Below are 7601 nucleotides of genomic sequence, written 5' to 3'. Positions count from 1 at the left end.
TGCCCACCTGTGAATGGCTGCAGAAAAGAAGAAATTAACACATCCCCTCCCTGATCCAGGCCCTGTGAGGAGATGTTTTGCAAGATAAATGGCCTTTTCACTTTACTTCCTCACCTCCTCCCCCTCTCTGTTCTACCAAAGAAACTGGCATCCAGACCCCATAAGATGTTCTTTTGGAGACAGTAGTATGCCATCTTCTCAGTCTGCTGGCTTAAAGCCAAATAAAGTCGTATTTTTTGCCTCAACACCTTGTCTCCCGATTTATTGGCCTGTCATGCGGCAAGCAGAGTGAGCTTGGACTGGATAACAGGAGGATCTGGCCAGCCCAGCCCAGGCCTTTGGAGCAGTACTTGACCCTCAGACGTTTGCTTGACTCTGCGCTTTTCCTCATCCCTGTGACCACATCCCCTGACCCAACCAGTAAGTTGGCTAATCCTGCTCTAAAAAATATTGTTCTTCCTTGGAGTGAATCTTCTCAAGCAAAGAGCTACTTGGAATGCCTGAAGAGAGGGGGGACATTTCCCCCACTCACAAGAGAGCACTATATGATCATTTTTATACCTGCTTGTTAATAAACACTGACATACTTAGCAGAATTTGGTCTCAGATTCCATTTCATTGCAATAAACAACCTGGCAGCAAAATTGTCAAGGAGAAGACGTACAGTCTCCACTCTCGAATGCCAGAGGTGACCAGCATTTACAAGAATACCAAAAACAACAACAAATAAATTGCCCAATACTTACTTGCTTGTGAATGCTTTGGCTTAGCGTAACTTGCAACACGGCCCTTTTAGCCTGGAAACATACCTACAGGATGCCCTGAGATCTCCTACATCTGTATGTGAAGCAAAGACACAGAGTGACTGTGTCTGGCTGTGATTTCAGAGATGCAAAGCTAAAAGAGATTTTGCTCCCTGCTCAAATCCCTACACTGATAAGACATGTGGAGAGAATTGACCACAGTGAGACGCCTTCTAATTAGCTGCAATGACTGTGGCTGCCAGGACTAGCTCCACGGATGTCCCAAGGCTAGTACTCTGCAGGTTCTGATTGTGTGGGGTGTTGGGGAGGGATGGGGGAGGCGGAAGTAGGGACACCCGGCTGCTGAAGGGCTGGGGGAAGCCACACCTGCTCCGGTGGAACCTGATCCTGTTGTCTTTATGAGGACAAGACTTCCAACTGGTCCAAGTGAGTATTTTGTTGCTGGTAGACAATGAGAACCAGGCCTCCAATCACAGCTAAACTGTCACAGCCAACTTGACCTACTATTATGGAAATTGCTCCAATTATGTGCACCACATTTGCATGTGAAATGACAACTAAGTGCTGGCGTAAGAGGCAAATTTTGCAAATGAAGCTGGTTGTTAACAAAATAGGGTAGTTTGTCCTTTGTTGTGATTATTTGTGACCCAGCGAGACAGCAGCCCTCCTCAAGCATTGCCTTGTGGCCTGTCATAAATTACTTGTCCCTCAAACACTTCCTATGGCTTGCAGATGAACCCCTTGAAATAAATGGGCTTCAATAACCAGTTTCAACAATTGTCCTGTGTCCAAGTAATAAAACATCTGGAAAATTGGGCTAAATGGATAAAACAGTTCTCTGTAATAAGTATCTGGCATCCTTGCAACTCTGTATAATGCATGTTTTTTTTTTTTTAACGACCAGATGTGGTACTTTTGTGTTATGAAGAACAGAGGCATGTTTAGTCATGCTTTTTATTACCTTTAAATGCAAGGTATATTTTCATAGCTCCCTGGAGAAATGCTATCCCATTGATTGGGAATTGTTGATGTGTTGGTTTACAAACTTGCAAAGTAAGCCAATCGCTAAGAAAATTGCAGATATCATTTAAACCGTCATTAAACTGGACACTCACGGGGAACTGGCTTAAGAAGAAGAATTCAGTCTATAAATTTTACCTTCTCTCCTAGTGGATTTGTTCCAGAGGGTCTTTGATCTTGCCGTCGTTTATGTTCTTATCTGTATTCTGGAATATTTACAGCTTTATGAAAAAAATGATTTCATCAAACTTGCTGTTCACTTCTTTCCAGTTTCTCATTAAGAAAGCTTATCTGGTAACCCACCTGTGTAGTCTCCAGTTTATAGGCCTTCGTGGGGTCCCAACAAGATGTTTTTAACATGTGTGTGTGTATGGGGGGAGGGAAACGAAGATATTTAGAGCACTGTCCACTGGGCTACTATTCCAAAGATCTACTGTACACCACACCACCAAAGACACACACAGACAGAAACACGCACACAGACTTATTTTAGACAGTTTGGAAAACAGAAAAGTACGAGAAGACATTTCGCTACACTCCTGAAACTAACACAACATTGTAAATCGACTACACCTCAATTTAAAAAAATAAAAATTTTAAAAAGTACAAGAAGAAAACTAAAAAATCATCTGTAACCATATCCAGTTATCACCACAGTGTGTATAGGTAGTATTTTTCATTTTATAAAATTACAATGATGCTCTATATAGTTTTGTCACTTCAAATACCACACACATTTTTCCTTGTATTAAATGTTCTTTTAAAATATGAATCTTGATGGAAAGACCATTCTTTTTTTTTTTTTTTTTTTTTTTTGTGGTACGCGGGCCTCTCACCGCTGTGGCCTCTCCCGTTGCGGAGCACAGGCTCCGGACGCACAGGCCCAGTGGCCATGGCTCAGGGGCCCAGCCGCTCCGTGGCATGTGGGATCCTCCCGGACCGGGGCACGAACCTGTGTCCCCTGCATCGGCAGGCAGACTCTCAACCACAGTGCCACCAGGGAAGCCCAGACCATTCTTATTGAACTAGTTTACTTGGGGACATTTAGAATTTTTAGAAATGTTCACTACTATAAACAGTCTATGATATTGTGGTTGCCAAGGAGGAGCGGGGGAGGGAGAGGGATGGACTGGGAGTCTGGGGTTGGTAGATGCAAACTATTACATGTAAAATGGATAAACAACAAGGTCCTAATGTACAGCACAGGGAACTATATTCAGTATCCTGTGATAAGCCATCATGGAAAAGAATATGAAAAAAGAAAGTCTCTGTGTGTAACTGAGTCACTTTGCTGTACAGCAGAGATTGCCACAGCATTGTAAATCAACTCGACTTCAATTTTTAAAAAAGTCTATGATAAATATCTTTATATAAAAATCTTTTCACAGATCTCTGATTCTTTCCTAGAAGTAGAATTGCTGGATCAAAGGGTATGAGCTTTTATTTTGAAGACTTTATTTGAGACATACTGTCCCGAGTGTTCTTCAGAAAGGGTGTAATGATGTACGTCATACACGCCCACTATGAGAATAAGGGTGTTCTACTTTCCATGCTCTCTGGGTCCTCCCATTAGTAACAGTTCCATAGTAAAAATATTAACCCTGTGATTGCTGTTTAAGTTGCTACCGTTTCCCTAGTTTGATATTTGCCTTTTAACTTGGATGGTGAGCTGGAAAATTTTTATTTGTTTTGCCAAGTCTTCTTCCCTTCCTCTCCCTTGTTTAGAAGTTTGAAACTTCTTTCCTCTGTCTCTTCCTTTCTGGAGGCTTCCTTGGCTTTTAAGCTTTCCCACCTTGAAATCAGAACCTAGATTTAGGCTTTTCTTAAATTTGTGCTTTTCTAGTTCTTTAATGGCTTCATTTTCGTATGTAACACCAATCTATCCAGAACTAATGGGCATATTACATGAAGTAGGGAATAATTTATTCTTTTCTAAGTGGTTAACGGATTGTATCAGCACCACTGATTCAATATTCCATTTAAAAACAATCCATTTTTTAAAAATTAAAAGCAGAAGTTGTGTTATTTCTCTATCTGGGTCTTTCTTAAATGTATTTACTCTCACAGATAATTCACCAATATTTAATTTTTTCCTTAGGCAATCGCTCTGCCTGAAAATAGGATTCACCTGTTCCCACTGATGGCAAACCACAACTCTCTGTCTGACTCTGAAACCCTTGACTCCTACGAGTTTTGTTTAGAAATGAATTCTTCTCGGTTTGCTCCCAGCTTGCCCATTACATTTCACCATAATATATACATCTCTGTTGTGTAAGCACCTAAAGCCTTAAGCCTAGGAGAAGCCACACAGCACACAACTAGAAACAGGTCCTCTTTCCAGTTGAAGAGCCGACTCTAGGTCTGCAACAGATGCCCATGTGAGTCTGTGGGCTTCGGTTTACTCAATGATAAACCTGCAGAGATGCTACGAGCTTGAAGTGTGTGCTTTAAAGGAACTAATTTTTTTTTAATATATTTATTTATTTTTGGCTGCGTTAGGTCTTTGTTGCTGCGTGTGGGCTTTTCTCTAGTTGTGGCCAGCGGGGGCTTCTCGTTGCGGAGCACGGGCTCTAGGTGCGCGGGCTTCAGTAATTGCCGCGTGAGGACTCAGTAGTTGTGCTCATGGGCTCTAGAGCATAGGCTCAGTAGTTGTGGCGCATGGGCTTAGTTGCTCCGCGGCATGTGGGATCTTCCCGGACCAGGGCTTGAACCCGTGTCCCCTGCACTGCCAGGCGGATTCTTAACCACTGTGCCACCAGGGAAGTCCCAAAGTGTGTGCTTTAAAATGTACTTATCTTGTTAATATTTGCAAGTAGGTTTGAGGTATTAAAAAAACCTGGTGGTGGTGGGAGGGGCAATTACTTAAGTAGGCCTCTAAATGCTTGAACTGGATCCCTCACTTAATCATTTTAATAACTGTGTAGTCTTGGGGGAATGGTTTAACTTCTGCTAGCTTTTTTTCCCTGTTTCTGACCTAGGTCCAAATCCTTCTCAAAAGAGAAAATAGAGCTAGTTAATAAATTTCTGGAAAGATGTACCAACTTCGGTGGTAATCAAAGATGAGGTAAATTAATATAATAATGAGATATGATTTTTTACTGATAAAGAAATTTTTTTTAAAACACCTGCTTAGCGCTGTGAGGGTGTGGTTAAATGGAAACTTTAGCGTATAGATGGCTATAGTACTTTTGGGAAGCAATTTTTACAATCAAGCACCTTAAGACTTTTTTTCCTTTGGGACCAGTAGTTCCATCTCTAGTAATTTAGCCTAAAAGAAATTCATCTAAGTATATAAAAAGATTTGCACAGGGCTTCCCTGGTGGCGCAGTGGTTGAGCGTCCGCCTGCCGATGCAGGGGACACGGGTTCGTGCCCCGGTCTGGGAGGATCCCACATGCCGCGGAGCGGCTGGGCCCGTGAGCCATGGCCGCTGAGCCTGCGCGTCCGGAGCCTGTGCTCCGCAACGGGAGAGGCCACAACAGTGAGAGACCTGCGTACCGCAAAAAGAAAAAGAAAAAAAAAGATTTGCACATAATGATGTTCGTTGGAGAGCGAGTGAAACCAGGAAAATCTCAATAGTAGGGAGAACGATTAGCTTGGAAGATCTTATAATGACATAATTCATTTAGATTTTTGCTCAAATGACACTGATAGGGTAATTCAAAACAAAGCAAGTATTTATTTTAGTAAAGTATTTCACTATCAGAAATACGTAAGTAAATTATAGTGTGCAATCATTAAAAAATGATATTTAGTAAGAGTAACAATATCCTGAGAAAATGTTCATGTTATAATGTTAGGTGAAAGAAAAGCAGAAAATAAAATTGTCTAATCAATATTATTATGCCTATGGAAAAATACCACACACAGCACAAAGACTAAAAGAAAAACTTATGGGGATATAATGTGCAGCATGGTGACAGTGGTTTACAATACTGTATTGTATATTTGAAAGTTGCTAAGAGAGTAGACCTTAAAAGTTTGCATCACAAGGAAAAAAACTGTAACAATGTATGACGATGGAGTTTAACTAGACTTAGTGTGGCGATCATTTTGCAATACATACAAGTACTGAATCATTATGTAGTACACCTGAAACTAATATGATGTTATCTGTCAATAATATTTTAATTAAAAAATTATTTAAAAAGAAAGAAAAGTTTAAAATCATGGAGGTTTTCTTTGGGGTATGGTAAATTTTTCCCCTTCTACTTTTCTGTATTTTCCAATTTCGTGCAATGAACACATATAAATTTTATACTCAGCTAAAAGTAAACCCACTTTTAAAATGAATATGTCTTCTTTGAACTAAAACATAATTATGAAAGGAAAAATATGTTCCTTTCATAATCATAGGGTTATCATAAGTTTTAAATGGAATTGTCATGAGGGCAGACAAGTTGTGGACACGTTTTGTAAAGTATGAAGGGCTTTACACACAGGTAAGATGTTATGATTGTACATGGAGATGACACTGAAGAATTCTGCTGAATTCAGATCTTGCAGTAAAGGTATTATGAGAGTGCATTTTATGAACAACCTCTGCAGTATGTAAAATGAACTCTCCATCCACAATGTGAATGATCTTGTTTCAACATTTTTTTATGTATTGAATTTCCTTTAAGTAGAACTCAGTTTTTAAATATGTCAGTTTCAAAATATAGTCGGAACTAAAAAAGAAAAGCCTTCTTGGGCTTCCCTGGTGGCGCAGTAGTTGAGAGCCCGCCTGCCGATGCAGGGGACACGGGTTCGTGCCCCGGTCCGGGAGGATCCCACGTGCCGCGAAGCGGCTGGGCCCGTGAGCCGTGGCCACTGAGCCTGCACGTCCGGAGCCTGTGCTCCGCAGCGGGGAGAGGCCACAGCAGTGAGAGGCCCGCATACCGCAAAAAAAAAAAAAAAAAAGAAAAGCCTTCTTAAACTAGAGGAAGACATGAGCCCTCAGCTGGTTTGTCTAGCATCTGCTCCTTTTCTGGCTTTTCTTTCCCACCCCTCTGTCTCCCTGTTGGTTTTCCCTTATTCTCATGCTCCTTCAGAGGATAACTCTTGGGGGTCAAGGACTGTAAACTTCAATTTATGTTCAACTTCCAGAATGCTCTGGGGATCTAATGAATGCTCAGTACAAGCGCAATTGGCCTCTGCTCCAGCTCTGGGCTTGTTGTGCTGGGAGCCAGAGGTGGGCCGATTGCTCTTCGACCTCCAGTCAACACCAACAGATAAGGCTCCCTGGCTCCTGACGGTTCAGTCCATTGCTGTTTGGCCTGAAGGGTAGAGGCCGAGACAAAAGGGATTTCTTACTGTCATTTTCCTTCTGCCGGAGGGATGCTGGGCCAGCCCATGTTCCGGTGCCCATGTTCTCACTTTCCTGAGCTGACCCTTTTCTTCCAGTCAATGCCCTGTCTTTCTTACCCTCGCTGTAATGGCGTCTCTGGCCTAGTTCAGTTCTCAAACTGGAGTGTGTGAATCCCTGAGAATCAGAGGCCTCTTTGGTGGATTCCATGAGCTCCAAGACAAATTTCTTTTTTCCTTTTTTTTCTTTTGCAGGATTTCGCCTGTGATCATCTAAACTGTGGTGGGGGTTTTTTGCGGTACGCAGGCCTCTCACTGTTGTGGTCTCTCCCGTTGCGGAGCACAGGCTCCGGACGCGCATGCTCAGCGGCCATGGCTCACGGGCCCAGCCGCTCCGCGGCATGTGGGATCTTCCCGGACCGGGGCACGAACCCGTGTCCCCTGCATCGGCAGGCGGACTCTCAACCACTGCGCCACCAGGGAAGCCCTAAACTGTGGTTTTACCAGTTATAAAGGCTATCAAGACTGAAAG

Source organism: Phocoena phocoena, chromosome 3 (genome assembly GCF_963924675.1).
Source record: "Phocoena phocoena chromosome 3, mPhoPho1.1, whole genome shotgun sequence".
Taxonomy (NCBI): domain Eukaryota; kingdom Metazoa; phylum Chordata; class Mammalia; order Artiodactyla; family Phocoenidae; genus Phocoena; species Phocoena phocoena.
The sequence above is the reverse complement of the archived record's forward strand: the minus strand, read 5'-3'. Positions refer to the sequence as shown.